Source organism: Sturnira hondurensis, unplaced genomic scaffold (assembly GCF_014824575.4).
Source record: "Sturnira hondurensis isolate 20B ecotype Veracruz unplaced genomic scaffold, ASM1482457v3 Scaffold0000396, whole genome shotgun sequence".
Classification (NCBI taxonomy): domain Eukaryota; kingdom Metazoa; phylum Chordata; class Mammalia; order Chiroptera; family Phyllostomidae; genus Sturnira; species Sturnira hondurensis.
This window is the reverse complement of record NW_028073027.1, coordinates 479,191-498,794: the sequence shown is the minus strand read 5'-3', so window position 1 is coordinate 498,794 and position 19,604 is coordinate 479,191.

Below are 19,604 nucleotides of genomic sequence, written 5' to 3'. Positions count from 1 at the left end.
CCTATAATCTGCTAGTCCTTATTCCCAGGCAGGGTACAGTCTAGCAGAACAGACAGGCCTGCAGAGAGCATCTACCTTCATTTCCCCACATCTCACTTTCCTCAGCTTATTCTTTTACTGAGGACACAGATTTGGAATCAGCCCGCCCTGGTAGAGTTCTAGGCCCACAACTCATGCTCCTAGCAGCCCTGGGCAAGTCCCCCAACTCATCTGTTTCTTGGTTTCTCCAAGTGAGGATAATATCATCGCGTACCTCACAGGGCCATTGTGAGGTCCGAATGAGTTTAAAAATAGTTATTGGCACTTAATGAGCAAATAGATGCGCTTGCTATGTTTTTGTCTTTGTTGCTATGTTGCATGATTCTTCCTAATGTACTGTGAAGTCTTTTGTTAAACATAGAGTAAAATATAATTACAAATAAGTATTTTTAAAAATTATGGCACAGGGGAAAAAACTACAAATGTGCATACACACACATATACATATGTATATATATGAACTCAGAGAGCAGAACAGAATCTGTCCTAGGCAGAGATACACATTTCTATCATGCCTTGTTATCTAACCCTCGACCCCACTCTCTGTATCTCTCTGGGAGGGGCCAGCTCTCCCCAAGGACTCACATACCACCTTTGTCTTGACAGCCGGCTCTCCTGTAAGTAGTGAAGTAAGGTAGTCTCCAGAGATCGGTAATGCTCAGAATAAAGGTTGGCCTGCTGAGGATACCTTTTAAGAGAGCAAAGGTCACACTAAAAGGACAATAAAGTGAACCTCTTAGAAAGAACCAGAAGAAATGTGTGAAGTCAAAAGAACTAAAGTAAAACTTCATGAGTTTTCAAAGGGACGGTTTGTCTCACAATTTCTCTGAAAACCTGCTTGGTTTCAGGCTTCACACTGTCCATCTGGGGTGCTGCGGTTTGCCTCCATACACAACCATTTGAATATCGGGGGGCAGAAAGAACTCCAATGAGCTTAGAGAGAGCTGAGCCCCAGAAAGAAGTACAACCAACTCCAGGCTGCCCAGCCCATCATTGCCATTCGCAAATAGAGCCTCTGACTCCCATCTCTGACAGCCACTTCTCTGATAACACAGGTGGTCTGAAAACCAGAGTCAGAACTCTCCAGGTAGCAGTCCAAGGCTGTGGTGAAGATGTGTTAAAGCAGTGACTTTACCCACCCCAAACCACCACCCACACAAGCAGGCTGAAGTTACACCTCTAACTGACTTTTCTCCCGTCTCTGACTCTCTTCACCCAATCCCTTGCTCCTGCCCCCAGGAATCACCTCTCACAATAACTACCAGCAGCAAGTTCTTGTCCAGGCCTGTGCTTTCAGAAGAATCCCAACCAGCACAAAGACCAGAGAGGAAAAAGCTCAACAAACTGAAAATCAACAACTTTTCTCAGATTCATCAGAGAATTCAGCTCACAGGGCCAGCTGCAGCCCTGAAAACCGAAGAGCTAGATGGTGGACACAGAAAATCACAGCTTATTGGAGCCAAAGGCCTAGGAGCACAGGCCAGCACTGGAACCAGTTACGGAAGGGAATTTCTTACATTGTCTTTGGCCGATTGCTAGAGGCTCATTGAGGCAAAGCTTGAGAATTAGGCAATCCAGGGTGCCTAGTCTGAAGAGGGTTCTCACTCTTTCATTAGTTTGACCTCCAGGAGCATCACCAGGTTTTCACCATGAATGTGGAGAAAAAACTGCCTTGTGCTTCTGGCCAAAGGAGGAGAAAAATGACAATGTTTAAAAAATACTCATAACTCTGTTTATAATAAGACCTTACCTCAAGAGAAACTTTTCACTTCAGCATAATGCTTGGGCATTACAAAACTGTAACCAACCTTGGGGGTGGGAGGAATTATCCAATGCAAACCCCTTCTAGCCTTCACTGTGGGGCATAGGAACTACCGTACCCCCTCCTGCGTGTGCTTCCCCTTCCACCTGGTAATGAGAACAAAGCTCATCACACTCGCAGTGAAGAGAGGGGAAAGCAGGGCACATGCTCAGAGAGGCAGGGCCACACCTGTGTTCTTCTTTGGAAGAGGAGCCAGATCCCGCACGGTTCAGACTAATTCTATATTTATCTCATCATATCTAAGGGAGAAATAAAGAATTCAATTATCTATGAAGGTTTTCAACAACCAGAACTATATAACCTCCAAGCCTTGGGAGAGACTTTAAAGGTTCTCTTAGTTCCACTCTTTACTTGCATGCTTGGTAATGGTTAACACTTAAATTATAAATAAAAATCCACATAGTGTCTTTAGAGTGACTCAGAGAGAACTGGACTTAGAAAACAAAGATTTATGTTCCATCTGCAACACTTGCTGAGTTAGTTAAGCTCTTTCAACCTTAATGTCCTCATCTATAAAACAGAAATAAGAATACCATCCCATTAGGCTTCATGATATATATGATATGATATCATATATATGATATCATATGATATCCAATATGATATAGAGATAAACCATAACTATAAAATTTCAGATAGTATTATTTCATAAAAAAGAATAAGTAGAGGCTTGAAATGGTAGCACTTGAATAAAATAGAGTACTTGAACTTAATATTCAGAGTAAAGAAGACATAGGTGCCTGCATACGGAAAGCAGAGACATATTAAAACCAAGAACCTAGAAAGTGTCCGTGTCTGTGTGTTGTAGAGAAGAAAAGCAGCAGATAAAATAAATGACTAAATTTTAGAGCACTTTACTCCTTAGACTGTACCTTTATCCCCATATCTATGTGATCTCCACAATAACCCAATGGCTTACGATTCTTAATCAAGAATGTTTCACAATAGAGGCATCTAATACAGCTTTGTAAAATACAGTTGAACAAGCCCACCTCTGGAAATTTCGATTCAACACATCTTGGGCTGGGGAGAGTATGTATTTTTTGAAAGCTCCAGGAAGAGTGCTGAAATACACTTCTGCTTAAAGATCACTATAAATTAAAAACGGGAGGCTCAGGAAGCTCGAGCAACTCGCTAAGATTTAACATAGGCATGGCAGAGGTAGGAGGTGCAGCCAGGTGCTCTAAGTCCCACTTGTGTTCTTTTTTCCACCCTGTGATTCTGGGAGGCAAGGTCAGCCTTCCTTGGTCTAATCGCAATGGCTGAGTTGACCTGGCACGAGAAAGCTGCTTGCTCTCTGGTGGATGGAGCCCAGGAGACAGCCGCAGTGTTAATGCACGAATGTAATTAACAGCAGCGCACATTGATCCGGGGAGGACAGCTGTAAGAAATGGAGACAGATCACTCAGGGCCATTGCAATGCAAAGCTGGGAAGATGCTGTGCAGCCTGCTAATGGCCATACCGATCAGCAGAACTTGACTTCGTGTCCGTGTGGCTTCAGTCTGGCCGTGAGAGTGCAGCTCAAGTTTTGATGAGATCCCCACAGCTCCCCCATGATGTCAGTGAGAATTTTAAACCTGTGCAAATAGTTGCCAAGACCTCAGGTTAGTAGCAGGATCCAAACAGGCTCAAAGCCACAGGCTCTCCTAAGGGTGGTATGCTGAATGTTTTCAAGGCCTCTTGATCTCAATGTAGCTATGTTGTAAAGATTCAGAATCATCCTCCCAAGGAGAGTTCACAAAATTCAGGCTGAAATATCTCCAGTGAAGCTACTGATTTCTCCTGAGTTCATTCCAAAAGGTCATTCTCACGGCCTATTTTGTGTATCTCTATGGGGCACTCTAATCCTCAGCCACAAGAATGAAGATTAAGTTTTTCATTGTTGGGAAAAAAAGAGGTCAACTCGCTGTCTCTTCCTGATGACTCTGCAGAGATATTTTTTCATTTTATTTTTTTTTAAATCCAGATCCATTATAACCCTGTTTCAATGAGGAGGGGCTTGGCAGGTCCCAAGAGCCTCTTTCAGTATCGGGTATCAGTTACATGTGTCAGGTTTGCAGAGAGGGATGAGTGAGGGCTTCAGCTTTGAAATAAAACCCACTGTGCACACAACACACTCCGGAGGTGGAGGAGGTGGAGACACTGGAGATTACAGGTGATAAATGCTACTCGAGGCACCAGCGCTATTGCACTATTTTCTCTCCTTGCTCTTCCCTTGCAGTCCCACGATTTGTTATGCCCTGTCATGCCCAATTTCGGTTGCAGCCTGATGGATGTCATAAGGCTGTAAACACTCCCAGGTTTTACTTTTCTGTGCACTGTCTCCTACTTTGTACTTGTTATAATCCATGTCACCCAATAATGGATTAATTCTGGGATTCACTCTTGGTTCTTATTAAGCTCCTGAGGTTTGGGAAATAACTATTGCAAGTGCTAATATGTGGAACTGAGCTGAAAATTAGTCTGGCACAGATATTCAGGGAAAGGAAAATGCTGTTCCAGGGAATTTGATAAATGTAAAGAGGATCAGATTTGGGGTGAGAGGATCTGGACTTGAACTCTAGCTGTTCCACTGGCAGATTGCCATGATCTGGACAAGTTGCTTCACCTCCTTGCCTCAGGGTCCCTTTCTGCAGAATAAAGTGTTTGAGTAGATGGTCTTCAAGTTCAGTTCCAGTCCTGACATTCTATGTTTGGATCAGGGCTCTGGACCTACGTTAAGGGATGCAAAAGAGTCCTCCTGCATCCCTGTGAATGCCCTTGACAGTGCCAGGGTTCACTCATTTCTGGGCCTTTCCCCATATTGCTTTCTCTGGCTAGAAGGCTCCTTCATCATCTCCTTACCCTGGAAAACCCTACCCATCCCTTACATCTTAGTTAAGATGTCTTTTCTGTGATAAATAATCTTTTACTGGTTCCCCATGCCTGGATTTAGTGCCAATACCATGTGCTCCCAAGGCGGATGGTATTTCCACTATAACATTTTCAGACATGTAAAACTTTGCTATCATCTCCTCTATGAGCAGGAACATTTTCTAGCTGGTACACTGTTGTGTAGAGTTTAAAGGGAAAAAGATTCAAGGCTAAAAGATCTATCTAGTCAAGTTTTTTCACTTGCCGGGGGAAAAGATATTCTTAACGAGTAAGAACTTGGTACATGTATCTGTACTTTCCAAGAATCTTATTAAAATTATTCTCTGAAAAGATAAATTAAATAAAACTCTAGAATAAAAATGTCTTTAGTATGTCAATATTTAATATGGATTTTGGTGTTAGCATCTGAGAGACAATTTTTACCACATTTAAGATAGTTTTTACCACCCCCCCCAAATTGAAGGTAAAAGTAGCTGTTATTTTTAAGAAGGGAACTTATGGCATAGCGGGAATCACCTCTTGTGTGAGGTCAGAGACCCCACACAAGACTTATAGCTTTGAACCAGCCAGGCCTTTGTTCCTCGTAGGTGAAGTAGGGGTAGTGGAGTGGGCCTGAGGCCTCTTCCCAACAACCTTGTGAAAATCAAGCATTACAGGTGTGAAGATACCTTCTTGGAAGTAAATCATGAGAATGTTTTACTGATGTTTTACTGATAGTACTGATGTTACTACTACTACCAATAAGAATTAGAGTTACGATAGAATAGAAATGGGCTGTCTCATTGTAGCAATAGAAGCCCCTGCCCCTGGAAGCATTCCTACGGAATTTGCACAGCCCTCTCTTGGAGATGTTTGGGGAGACAAATGTATTGGACATTAGAATATTAATCTCTGAGTCCCTTTTTAATTTTCTACAAGGCTATGATTTCTCCAGCACTTGGAAATGTCATAGGCCTGGGAACCATGATTTCCCTGATGTTAGACTGAACTCCATGAATTTAAATCAAGCAGGAGTAAATGTTATATTCCAAATTGGGGTAAAATGTAGCTTTGATATGTGGCTAATGCACACAGACTTCTCTTTCACTGATAACAGAAAACAAGTTATCTCTAGTAAAATACCTTACTGCAGCCCATTGACATTACCCTGGTAGGCTGAGGGAGAGAGGGATCCCAGACATCATTAGCAAAATTTGACAAAGCCTCTCTCTCGAGCCCTGCGCTCTAAGCCTACCTGCTCCTTCTTCCTCCTAGGCTCAGAGCTCCAAGGCTCCGGTCTGGGCCCAGAAGTGGTATAAATGGAGGAGCTCACAGACTACAAGTTACCAAGAAAAACCGTCCACCCATGCTCAAATGAAAACTGAGTAAAAACTATGTTTTGTCAGCTTTTATATCCAAAGTATTTTGAAACTAATGATTCTTTCGACACTTATGCCAGAAACTGGCAGTAGAGTCTCACCTCCATGACACCGAAGTGTCAGAATGCAAAAGGAAAGGGACAGCCCACCTGGCTGTTAAAACTTGCTTGGTTTACTGATTCACTCACTCAGCCAATGGTCACCAAGAATCCTTCAAGTGTGGAGGCACCTGACTCAGCACCAGGTCAGGGGTCCAGGAGAGAACGGGTGACAGGTTCTGTCTCTCAGATATTTATTGTGATAGGTACCGACAGAATGTGACAAAATATAAAGTGATCATACTGAGTAGAAGCAGGAAGTTCAGTTAAGGGGCAGTGAGACATGGAAAGCTTATTTTTTTACCAAGAGAATCAGAGAACTTTTCCTGGCTGGTCAGTACTTGAGCTTGGTCTTGAGGAAAGAGAAGCACACAGATGTGTCGGGATAAAGGTGAGCCAAGGCCCAGAGGCAGGTGCATTCATGGGACAGGAAGCTAATACATGGCATTTATCAAGTGCTTACTGTATGCCAGGGGATGTGCAAAGCTCTTTAAACAAATTATTCCATTTGGTTGAGAAAACTGGGGCACAGAGAGGTGGAGTTGCTTCTCTAAAGTCACACAGTTTAGCAGTGATAGAACTGATACAATGTCTGGGGGTGATTATCGGAGGCTATGCAACAGCCACTAATTCTAGATCAAGAGGCTTTAGGTGCCAAGCTTAGGAGACCAGTGTTCCAGGTGTTGAGACAATAACTCTAGATATCTTGTCATTGGAAAGATTCAACCAGCCTGTCGGGGACTAAATTTTCCACTCATCATAGTGGTTTAGGAAATGATGAAAACCTAGATTTCTCTGACAGAGGTGACAATGGTCAACTGCTATTGCTTACATCAGCACACAGATCTCAGCTCTGCATTCCGCAGAACTCTGGGATGATCTAAAGAAAAGCTTACTGTGCGTTGGAACACCTGGACTGTGGAGAGGAAGGTTCAGGAGCCTTGGGGGCGTCCCTTCATGAGACAGGCTGGTGTAGAGTGGAATTCCACCACTTACTTCAGACTGAATAAGAAAGTCTTATTTATCATGTGGAGAATAGACAGAATAGAGTAGAGCAAAGGACGACAAATCAGGGCTCAGCAAGTCAAATTTAGCTTGCCACCTGTTTCTGTAAATAGTCTTATTGAAACAAAGCCACGCTCATTCCTTCATTTATTGTTGCGTTCCTGCAATGATGGCAGTCTGAGCAGCTGCTACAGACTGTGGTGGTGTGCAGACCCTAAAAGGTCTGGCTTTTTACAGAAAAAGTCTGCCAACCATTATAGAAAAATAAAAGAATTCTAACATATTCACATTGGAAGAGTGGAGCTCATTTAATTCATACTCTTCTCCCCTCCCAGCAATCCCCTCTCCTTCTACCCCACCCACAAGTCACATACACACTCACACACACACAGAGATAAAGAGGCTGAGCTCCAGAGAGAAAAAGAGGTGTACCCAATATGCACAACTGTAATTGAACAACAATAAAATAATTTAAATTTAAAAATGCAATAAAATATAAATAAATAAAAATAAATTCACAAAACTGGTAAAGGACCATAATTAGGGTCACTAACAATTAACTCATGTTCCTTCTATCACATCAATTCTGAAAGACTAAGGTACCTTGTTTTCTAAGCAATTAGCAAATTCCTAAACCACAGTGCCCAGCACCACGCTTGCTCAGAGTGCTGAGGGGGTGACAACAGGGGAGACTTGGTACCTTCCCATCGCGTGGTCTACACTAAAAGTGGTGGTATGCCTCCTGCTGTGGAATTGTACCTTAACACCCTCTAATGCAGGCAAATGAGAGAAAACCAAACAGCACCAAAATTTCCTTCTAAACTCCTTCAGGGAGCCCACACAGCGGAAGCTGACTTAATGTCTTTCATTCACTCCACCACCACCTGTCGGTCCTGCAGAGCTGGAACCGATTTCTGCTTCTTGGAGATGTCTCACATGAAGTAGCTGGGGTGTGTTTAGCAGTCCTATAATTCAAGACACCTTACACCTGAGTGGCACAAGGAAATGAGCCACGTTGAGGATGGGGCAGGCCCTCACTTCCTATCGCATGCTCAGCTTGTCCTAGGGCCTCGTTTATAGCGTGGCCTCCCATATTATTCAAATCATCTTCCTGCTCTTCTTCGTCCTCAAGCTGGGTGTAAGATGCGCCTGTACCAGACAGGTGAGAGAATTTGAGGCAGTGTGTGGTAAAGTTCTCTCTGCCTAGTAGAGACTGTCTGTGTCGGTGTGCATGGAGTGTGTGTGTGTGTAGGGGACTCGGGCATAAATGAACAGAGAGGTGAGATTTTTCCCAAATAGGAAAGTCTTTGTGGAACAAGAAAAATTTACTGTGGATTTTGTATTAGCGATTTATAGAATGCTGGAATTAGAGTGTCATTTGAGGGCCAAAGGCTCCCAGATGGTGCCCAGTACAGGAAATGCACCGGCAGCATCTTGGACAGATGGCTTCTGCCTGAACGCTCCAGGTGACACACTCACTGATTCCTGGGGAAGCCCACTTTGTGCTCAAACAGCTTCAAATGTTGAATAATTGTTCAGTATATTAAAGTGAACTTAATAGCTTCTAGTCTGATCTCCCAAACTCACATGGAATGAGTCGCTCATCTCTTTCTTCATGATGGGTCCTAGGGTGCTTGCACCAGTCAGTCAGATCACTTCCTGCCCAATGTTCTGTTTTCCTCATCATGGAGCATCATGCATGGATGGTGTGCATGTGTGTTCATGCACATGCACATACATGTTGGGATGTGGAGGGGATGGAGAAGAGAGAATTGTGTCAGTTCTGAGTTAGTGGAGTATAAAAGCCATGTGAAAGAGGGGGTTGAAAACCAGGCAGGCCATACTGCACAGGGCATTGTACTGTATGAAAAGGTTGGGCTTTAGGTGGGAGAGTGACACAGCCTGGTTGACAATTTAGAAAGATTTTTCTGCTTGCATTGTGAAGGAGACGTTTGTAGCACCAGGACAGGAAGGAGTTCAAATGAGAGCGAATGAGCCTGAGCAAAGCAAAGGGCACAAAGATCTCCATCAGGTGTATTGGAGACAAAGATGTGTTCAAGGAACCTTTGGGAGTTGGTGACTTAGGCAAACTTTTTCGGTACAGAGAGAGATCAGAGATGACACCAATGGGTCATGGTGGGTCAGCAGATGAAACGTCTCCAAGAAGCTGCCACCGCCAGAAATTTTCATTCTGTGGCCTCGGAGCCCAGCCCTCCCAGTGGAGTCTCTGCCGAGCAAGAAATGATACATTAGCTGTGGGAGTTGGCAAGAGGAATAGAAAACACTAATTACAGGCCAAGATAATTAACCAGCAGGTCTGGGATCAGCTGCATAAACCTCAGTTCATCTGCTCCTGAAAATGGCCAAGGGACGACATGGGGGGAAAGTATGGGCAGGACCTTTCACAAATGCTAAGGGACCAGCTGGGCTCAGACCTTGGTGACACTTGAATTTAATGTGCTGGTCACTTTGGCTCTAGTTTCTGGAGCCCTTGGGGTGCCAAATGCACTGCAGCCAGCCAGTGGTCCAAACATCACTTATGCCTGTAGGCCACTAATTACTGGTCCCCTTTAGCCTTATTGCTACTCTCCATTAGGGGATTGTTGGGGACGTGCACAGGAAATGGATGGGAGGCCATTAGACTGTCCAGGTGGAGAAAGGTCAGGTCTTGCCTCCTGGGAGAAAAGCCTAAACTGTAGCTTTGTAATCTGGTGTTTGAAGCATGAGAAATATCTCGGGACTAAAGAGAAAGAATAAATACTGTCTCGTCTCAGCCTACCCAGATGGCTATGAGCAAGCACACTGTTGCGTTTTACACCACTTTCTTTTGCTTCTCTGTTATGTGTGCATAAATGATGCCTACTGGGAAGATCAGATGATATCAGAGGCATGGGAGTATGCATCGAAGGAGCTGTTGTTACTGTTGTTGACGTTAACTGCTAACCTGAACATTTTGGTACATTTAACTGTATGACATTGGGCAAGTCACTTCTCTCTAGGCCTGCTTCTTCATCTGAAAACTGAAGGGATTGGTCTAGATAAGTGATTCTTAACCAGAAATGCACACTAGAATTGCCCGTGGAGCATCTTAAAAATGCAGGAGCCCACACTCTAGTCCAGATACTATACAAGGAGGGACTCCCCCAAAACACTGATTTATAGAAAGTTGTGTATTTATTCTTACATGTTTAACTTCAGTTGCCTTCAAAGTACTCTCCACTTGGTGCAAAACATTTATCAAGACATTTTTTCCACTGCTCAAAACAGTTTTTGAACGTGTTAATTTTCATGCCTTTTAGTGCTTCTGCCATTTTTTTATTTCACCTCTTCCACATTAGCAAAACATTTCCCTTTGAGGCCTTTTTTCATCCAAGGAAACAAAAAAAAAACTTTGGGGTCAGGTGAATAGGGAGAGTAGGGTATAGGGTCATGCTATTTTTGGTCAAAAACTGCTGACCACTCGGCAGGGCATGTGCAGGTATGCTCATAGATCACCCATCAAGAAATGGGCAAATGCGTTTTAAGTGTTCCCAGAGAGTTCAATGAAGCCAAACCCAGCCTCTCCCTACACTGCCAGCTGATGCACCGATGCAGATGGGCTCCCAGAACACTCACCTACTGGGGGAAGCCTGTACTACAAGGAGCCCAGCCTGCAGAAGATAATTCCGTTTTGGGGGGGGGGTCCCCTTTATATTGAAGTAGATTCTTAGGGTGTATTAGAATCCCATGCTCACTAAAAGCCATTGAAATAAAGTCAAGCTCCACCTGCTTCTCACCTCCATATACCTGCTCCCCCCATAGCTAGAGCCATTTGATCTCCAGCCTCGGGATAAGCCTGCCACAGCCTCCACCACTGATCCTGTCCTCAGGCCAAAGCTCTGGAGCTCAGCAGAAAGCCCCCCAGTGCTAAGCTGGCTCCGACCTCCTATTTAAGTTTGGCCTCAGCTCTGGCCAGCCATCAAGATGTGCCCTCACCTTGTCCTCTAAAGGAGCTGCATTGCAGGCTCATTTAGCCCTGACTGGCAGGGCATTGCCTTGCTTTTCACAGAGTCTGGGTTTTTTCCTTGAACTTGAGACTAATGGGAATAGACCTGTGATTGACTGAAAGACTGTCTTGCTCTGGACCACCTGCCGGGGTCATCCAAATACTCCTGCTGTTGGATTCCTCCTCTTGTCATGTTACATAGCTCTGTCTGCCTCACAGAAAACCCACCGCTCCCATCCAACATTCATGTTTGACATCATGACTCAGCTTCCTTTCCAAGACTGCACATGGCCTGTTGCCTGCCAAAGCCGGCGGGCCTTCAGCCTACAGTTTTGTTCCTTTCTCACTCCAACTTGACTCTTACTCTGTCCAGCCACAGTTAAGGGTGTTTTGACTGGTTCTGCCCCACCATGCAATTTTAGTGATTTCTAAAACCCCTCCCAACTGAAAAGTCACTACCAGGCTGGTTGCCTTGGGCCCTAAGAAGAGCGCAGGGTCTCTCTGGGCTCAGCTTGCTCATCCGTAAAGCAGGAGTGCCAACATCTATCCGCCTTGTAAGGGCACTGTCTCTGACTCAAACTCTTCTTCTCATCTATCAACTGAACTAGTCCTACTCATCCTGAGGCCTCAGGTCTTAGACACTGCTTCATAAACCAGATTTCCTTACCAACATTTCTCCACCACTGCTATGTGCCGTGATAGCAACCGGTACTTTCCTTTGCGCTCTTTAAATTCATGTAGTTCATTGTGAATTATCAGCTGAAAGTCCCTCTCCTCTTCTAGTCCATCAGGTCCGTGAGAGCAGAAACTGCCTTGCTCACCAACATTGAATCCCCAATGCCTGGGGCATAGTAAATGTGAGGCATGCGTCTGACGATTGAAAGATGAGATGTTGGGTGTGTCTGGCACACACACACAGCAGGTCCTCAGTGAATATTGTTCCTTCCTCTCTGCTCCAACAGAACGCTGCACAGCCCGTCTCAGGACATGAGCTGCCAGCACAGGGGAGCACCAGGGTAGAGCTGAGCTGGATCTCGAGGTCAGCACCGGCCTTCTTTCTGGGTCCTGTAGAATCTACAACCCTGGCAAAAGCCACAAGCAACTGAAAGTCTGGCAGTGATGCCCCTGTCTGCAGTTATCCACATTAAAGGAATCCCGTCTGAGAAGCTCTTTAAAAATACCAGTGCCTGTATCCAACTCACAGAGACTCTGTTTTAATCCTCTGGAGTGGGGCCTTTGCTACTGTTCAGTAATTCCCCCAGGTGACCTCAATATGCAGCCTCATTGTGAGAATGATTGAAAATGGTCCAATGACCGTTTTTCAGATATGAAGATGAAGCACGGGAGGGAAAGGAATTAACCCAAGAACCCATAGCTTAGATGTCCACCCACGGCTCTTCCCACTGCACCAAGTAACAAATTGAAATCCCCTTTACCGATCACAGAGGCAGCGCTCCTGGCGTCGGACCAGGCTGGGGGCAGAGAGCTTGTTTTTTCCACCCTAGAAAATCTGTTATTAAAAGCCTGTTTGTGCAAGAAGGATATAATTAAAATTGAATGAGTATAATTTCTTTACCGCAATGAATATTAATTGAAGGTAAACACAGCATCAATATTCATTTAGAGGAATATGGAGGCTAAAAAGCAGACTGCTCATACCAGGGCTGTCAATCAGAAAAATAACAGGATGATAGGAACCCGATAGCAAAATGCTGCTCTATTTTCCTCAAACCCTCTTGGCTACAGAAATCAGTCAAAATGCAAATCTGCTGCCGGTTGAGCCCCATGACTGTGCATGTGTCTGCCTTGCTCAGGGCTCAGCTTTCAGAAAATTTTAAGCTGTAAAGGCTTTAAATTTTTTTTAATTTTATTTATTTATTTTAGACATAGGGGGAGGGAGGGGGAGAGAGAAGGAGAGAAACATTGATGTGCAAGACATACATGGATCTGCCACCTCCACTGCACCCCCAACTGGGGACCTGGCCTGCCACCCAGGCATGTGCCCCGGCTGGGAATCGAACCCAGGGCAACCTTTTGGTTTGTAGGCCTGCACTAAATCAACTGAGCCACACCAGCTAGAGATATAAAGGTTTCTTAATGGGAGGTCAGGATGCTGGAGGGGCAACTGTCCTCTTTGACCCTCCTGGAGAGGGAGAGAGGCTTAAGCAGACCCAGCCAGGCTCAGCCATGGGCTTCTGGGCTGTGAGCATTGGGTAAATGGCAAAAGCACATTACTTCCCAAGAAAGAAACCCCGATGCCCTGGGGGGGTCCCCAGCTCTGTAAAATAGGACTCAACTGGGAAGGCTTTTTAAAATGCAGATTGCCAAGCCTCTCCCTGGTCCTACTAAATCTAATTTTTTATTTGGACCAACGTTTGGGAATAAGCATTTTAACAAACTCTCCTGTTACTTCTGATTTTTAGCCAAGCTCAAGATCTTTGTTGTGCCAGGGCAGTTAGGGTCTTGAATCACGCTATTCATTGATCACTCGTCTGATAGGTATTAATCATTAAGTATTCTGTTAGTCGTAGGTGAATACAGGGACTGGTAGTCTGTTCAATGGTTCCTCCTGGTCCAGCAAGAGGAACTAACACATTAGAAATGCATTTATAATACATAGAGATTATCACAGAGGGAGGAAAACAATATTATGGGAGCACAAAGGCAGGTTGACTCAACTATGAATGGGGAGTCCAGGAGCTTTACAGAGAAGATGAATGGAGAACTTGTGTGAGTCACATGTTCTCCCAGCAGTGAAGGTGTGGAGCCCTGGAGGCACAGCTGGAGACGGGTTTACTGGAAGGCAGAGAACAGTGTTTTGTTAGGCTGATGAGTACTGCATTGTGAAGAGCGTAGATGTCATGCAAAGGCATGTGGATTTCATCATGTAAACAAGGAAGATTCGGGAGACTAACCTGCACCTTGGCAGGTTAGAGAGGGAATGGACTTAGAGGCTGCAGGTTTAAATATCTCTTCATCATACCAGATTTAGGATCAAACAGTGATTAAGATTTTAAAAGGAAATGATAACCGGAAGGCTAACATTTAAACAGTATTCACCAGGGATTGAAAGAAAGAAGCACTGTCTTCCCAGAGAAGTCAGTGTGTCCTGAATCGGTGGGGAGAAAAGAAGGGATCCTAGGCTTGACAGGGCGCCCATCAGCAGTACTCAGCAAGGTTGCTAACCACCATCATAGGCCAAGAAGGCCTCACTATAGGCCTTTGGACCTATGGCTGTGGGCAGCCACCTAACAAGCTCCTAATGAGAAGGGGGTTGTATTTGGATACAACGATGCAAACAGCATGGGTACCAGCTCTGACAACCAAGAAGGGGTGAGCTCTGTACTCATCCTGGTCCCATGTGAGGGAGTAAATAACTTCTCTTCTTTCTGGAACTGACCTTACAGAGTTCCTCAGCTCTGGCAGGGCCCATAGAGCTCCTCCATACCAATGCTTTCAGCTCCGAGACGGACTACACAAATGCCTGAGGGTGCAAGGACCCTCCCAGGGTTACTCTGCCCCCTAATGTGACCCATCCCACCTGAGTGTGACTTTTTCCCTTGAAGTACCTGTCCTCTAGCCCCCTGGTGAGCAAACCCTGCTGCACACTGGAATCACCTGAAGAGATTTAAAAACTATTGATGCCTGGGTCCCAACCCCAGAGATTCTGACTTAATTAAACTGTAGTGAGGCCTGGGTACTGAAAGACAAATACTATTTAAGTGCCAAGAAGAAACACCTTTATTGCATGGGCTAAGATAGGAGAGAAGAGGATTATTTGTCTTTCCACACCTTGAGTTTCCTCAGGTTGAACCCCTTGCCTTCCAGCACATGGCCGTCTGCTCCGCCAGCGGCCTGGTCTCGGAGTGAAACACACAAGAAGCCTGCCTGCTGAAACCGCTCCTCCGGAAGACTGCTGATTTGGGCATTCCTTTTAGTTTCACCATTTCTTTTGAATTGCCTTTGATCATTTTTTGTTTAAAATCTCTCCTCAGGAGTCATCTTGGCTCCCTTCTTGCGGCCCAGGGGAAGTGCATAGTGGCACTCAAACCACTGTTGGCAAGGTGTGCTGTCAATGAGCACAATGCAGCTCCTTACTAGTGTCTTTGCACGGGCCACTTCATTCTTCGGTACACTGTAGACTACATCAGTAGTCCTTGTGTGTGTGTGTGTGTGTGTGTGAGAGAGAGAGAGAGAGACAGAGACAGAGACAGAGACAGAGACAGAGACAGAGACTCACTCTAAGCCCCAGGAGAAGTTGCCCACGTCCAGCCTCAAGGCTCAGTACTTCTTGTTGCTTCCCTGCACAAGGTCTGTGTGTGTGCATGGCGGGGCCAATCTCAGTGTTGGCCCCTCACATTTGGCCCCTCACATTTTTGCCTCCTGTGATTGGGCTTTCTCTTGCCCCCAGTCTGGTGGTGCTTGTGCCAGCTGTCCCAAGAGATGCCCAGGGCTTGGTGCCAGCTGGATAGAGACACAGTTGCATTCTTAATCTTAGCTAAAGAGTCAACCAATAGGTATTAGAAGGAAATAAGGAGTTGTTCATTAACGGAGGTGTTAGCTAAGAATGCTATTCCCATTTTAATGAAGAATTATTTTTTCTTCTATACATATTTTGCTGACTCTCCTTTAAACTTTGAGAACAATGCACACTATTACTGCGGTTCAAACAACACAATAAACAACTTTCTATAATCTCAACTTAACCTGTATCTATATTTTCCCCTACTTACAGCAACAAAAATGTTAACCTCCTCTTCCCCACATTAAACATAGGGATCATTGGGGATTTGGGATCTACCATAACATTGATTTATTTTTTATAGTCAACATCCATTAAGATTGATTTAACAACTATCTCTGTTTCTTTACTCCAGAATGTTTCTCTCTGTAATGATTTTCTCTTGCATTCCTTTTTCACTTTTCTGAACCAGCCTACTTGTGTTTTTCAGAAGCCTAGTGGGCCCTTTCAATCTAAAACATCTTTCTCCGGCACTGCAATATTTTATTCTCTGATAGTGTTTATTTTTCTCCTATTCATTTTGTCTATATTCTCTCCATCTGGAACTCTTATTGTAGATGTGTTTGGCCTCTTGACTCTGTCCTCCGGGTATCTTAACTTGTTCTATATATTTTATCCCCTGGTCTTTCTGTTCTAAGAACTGGCAGAATTACTCAGCTGTGTTACAACACACTCATTTTCTCTTCAGTTATATCCAGTGTTCTCTGTACTGCATTTATTGACTTTTCTTTTTAACATTTCTAATGGGTACTTTTTCTTAACACCCTGTTTCTGTTTTATAAAAGTCAATGTTAATTAATTTTTCCTTTTTATTTGCTCCACTCTCTCTTTGTTAGGGTGCTAATTTTTCTATTTGTTGAGTTGTGTCCCTTTCTTATATAATGTTTGTTTTTCTTAAATCTTCAGCAATTCTTGTTAGAATGCTTGATGTTGTATTACAGATTGACTTTGAGGCTGCTTGAGAGTGGAGGTGAGTTTTTTGTTTGTTTGTTTTTTACCGAAATCTGACACCAGTCATGCGGTGGAGGGGTGGGATATGCTCTAGGCGATGAGTTGTGCCTGCACCAGACTTCTGGGTGTGGGGACTCCCAGTTAGTCCAGGATGTCACCATACTCCCTGCCTTTTAGCCCCATCCTTTTCTAAGGGTACTTGCCCAGGCTCAGTGAGAGGAGGAAGTGATAATACACAGTACCAGCAGTGGGTCCTGAGACCACTGAACCTAGGTGAGCACGCTGCTGATGCTCACGTAAAGAGGAGGTGTGTCTCTCTCTGAGTGTTATGAGCACTGGGTCCAGAGACAGATGAGAAATATATAGACCCAGACAGAACTTAATTCAAAGTCAAATGGACCTCAATCACTTTACCATATTGCCTCCCCTTATTCTAGGTATCTATCTGTCTGTATACTATCTACCCATCTAAATATTTATACTATACATAATGTATAGTTAAATACGTAGTTTTTACACAGGACTCAGTGTTCAATCAATGGGAGCTACTATGAAGAAAAAACTGTTAATAGTATGTGTTACTTCACCAGAAGTCATAAACAGCCTACTCATTTCTCTGTCTCTACTCTTTCTTTAAAATCAGATTTTGAGTTGGAATCTCAACAACCATTTACTTCCGTCTCTTCATTTTTTTATTTTTAAGCCTAATTAAAACATTTTCATTTAAAAAGTATGAAAAGCCCAGAAAGAGTAAGAAAGCATAAACAAAAATATGTATCCATAGTCCCATCACAATTAGCAATATCAGCCCTATAATTTATGAACTGTGGCCCAGAGAGGGGAAACTGTCAGCAGGCCATTGGCGGAGGCTTCTGCATACCAGTCCTCTTGCACTTCCCTCTGAAACAGAAAGACACATTGTTGTTTCCTTCCTGTTGGCCAGAGGAACACACACCTGGGTAGAGTTGCTCCCTCACGCAGGAGGCCCAGATGAATGCTCAGTTCTTGCCTGCCCGTAATCGCGCTGGTCACCGCGATGACTGTCTCTTGAATTCCACAGCCTGTTAGAGCTTTGGAAATCATTCTGCGCTTCACTTGTCTTAAAGTGTCCGTGTGGCGTGTGTTTTGTCTTTACAGGTATGGGGGCCACGCTAAGACAAGTCTTGGGGAGAGACTGTGGAGCTGTGCAATTATTCCCCTGTACTACCTAGCAAACTCTTCTAAGAAGCTCAAATGTCACCTCCAACTTGAAGTCTTCTCTCCTTTTCTCAGGCACATTTCTTTCTACAGCATGTATAGGGTATTGGTTGGTTTACAGGTCTGTATTGCCTGGCGGGTTATGAACTTCCTGAAGGCAAGGATCCAACACCTAGCATTATTCAGGAACAGAGAAAGGCTCAACAAAAGTTTGATGAATGAATGAGTCAGTGTTTGAAGGAAGCTTAACTTCACTTACCATGTGAAACGTGATGTAAACAACAGAGAACACCATAACTACCACTTAAATACCCTTTCTTCCATTAACTCAGACACTTATTCCCTGACGTACCCAGAGTCAAGGGTAGAAGGCACGTGAGGGATCTTTTACTATAACATCAAAGTCGTTGCTAGAATTTATTCGACAGAACCAGAAGAGCGCTGCTAATCTAGGTTTCTGAACTTCTCCAATGTCAGAGACACACCTGCTCTCCAATTCACCTTGTCGCAAACTCAGAAAAACAATATGTTTAAAAGAAAGTATCTTAGGAAAGTGAAAGAGATTGAATTTAAATTTAAATGTTTAGATTTGAAACTCAGCTCTACTATTAAGTGGCCGTGGGGTTTATTGCTTTATTTTTCTAAGCCTCTCAGTCTTATCTTGAAAACAGAAATAACAATTGCTATAGCAGGATGGCTTTGGACACAAAGTGTAAAAGTGAATATAAAAGTATTTTGTGAACAACAAAATGTTCTATATATTTAAGCGAGAAAAGGATGGGAAGATAAGGAATCAGTAGAGAAATGGGTTGGTGTTCTAAATAAAAGAGAATTATCTGTCAGAATAAAAGAGAAAAAAGTCCTTCTCCAAAGAGAAGAAAATAATTGGAATCATAGAACATTGTGTTACGGGAACAGGAATGCCTTGCTTATAATTACAAGGCGAGTCGGCGGGCAGAACAGTCTCATAAATCTCATCTGATGCTCCTCCTTTCTGCCCCTTTCTGCCCACTTTTCTGGGCCCATGTCTGAGCACGTGGGCTGTCAACTGCACAGCCTGGGTTTGAATTCTGATTCTGACGAATGAGTGAGCCCCCCAAAGTACTTCATTTCTCTATCCATCACTTTCTCATTCATACAGTCAGAGTAATCCTACTATCTCTACTAGTAATCCTACTACCCATGTAGGGTCCTCTCCTCCTTCTTACTGAATTTTATGTCCACTGTGTATCACTATAATTTCCTTGCATTTACTCTCAATTCCCTGGCCCCTTCTACCTCTCTGCATGCTGTACTCACTTGACAAACCCACAACCCTAGCGAATCACAACTCTCCCCACATTCTCTGCCTGCCCTCGTGCGACTGAGGGGAGCTTGAGAAAAACTCACACCAACACTCACTGTCTTGCTTTAGATACAGGACCAAGGTCCACAGGTGTGTCTTTGAGATGGCCCAGCTGCCATACTGTGTTTTCTAACTCACGCTCTCACCCTGCTAGAAACTGCTTTGCAATTCCCCCTCCTCATTCCGCCTTCTCTCATGCTCTCTGACGACCTTGATCTCCACATCTCTGAAGCAATCAGAAGAGCACTTCCACAAATCTCCTCAAATATACTTATAAATCTGCCATCGTTTTCAAACATGTGCTCTATCTCTCCTCCTGTTGCTAAATATAAATTGTCCATCTCCCATCTGCAGCTATTATGGGTTGAACTGTGCCCTCCAAAAATTTCTATGTTGAAATCTTAACC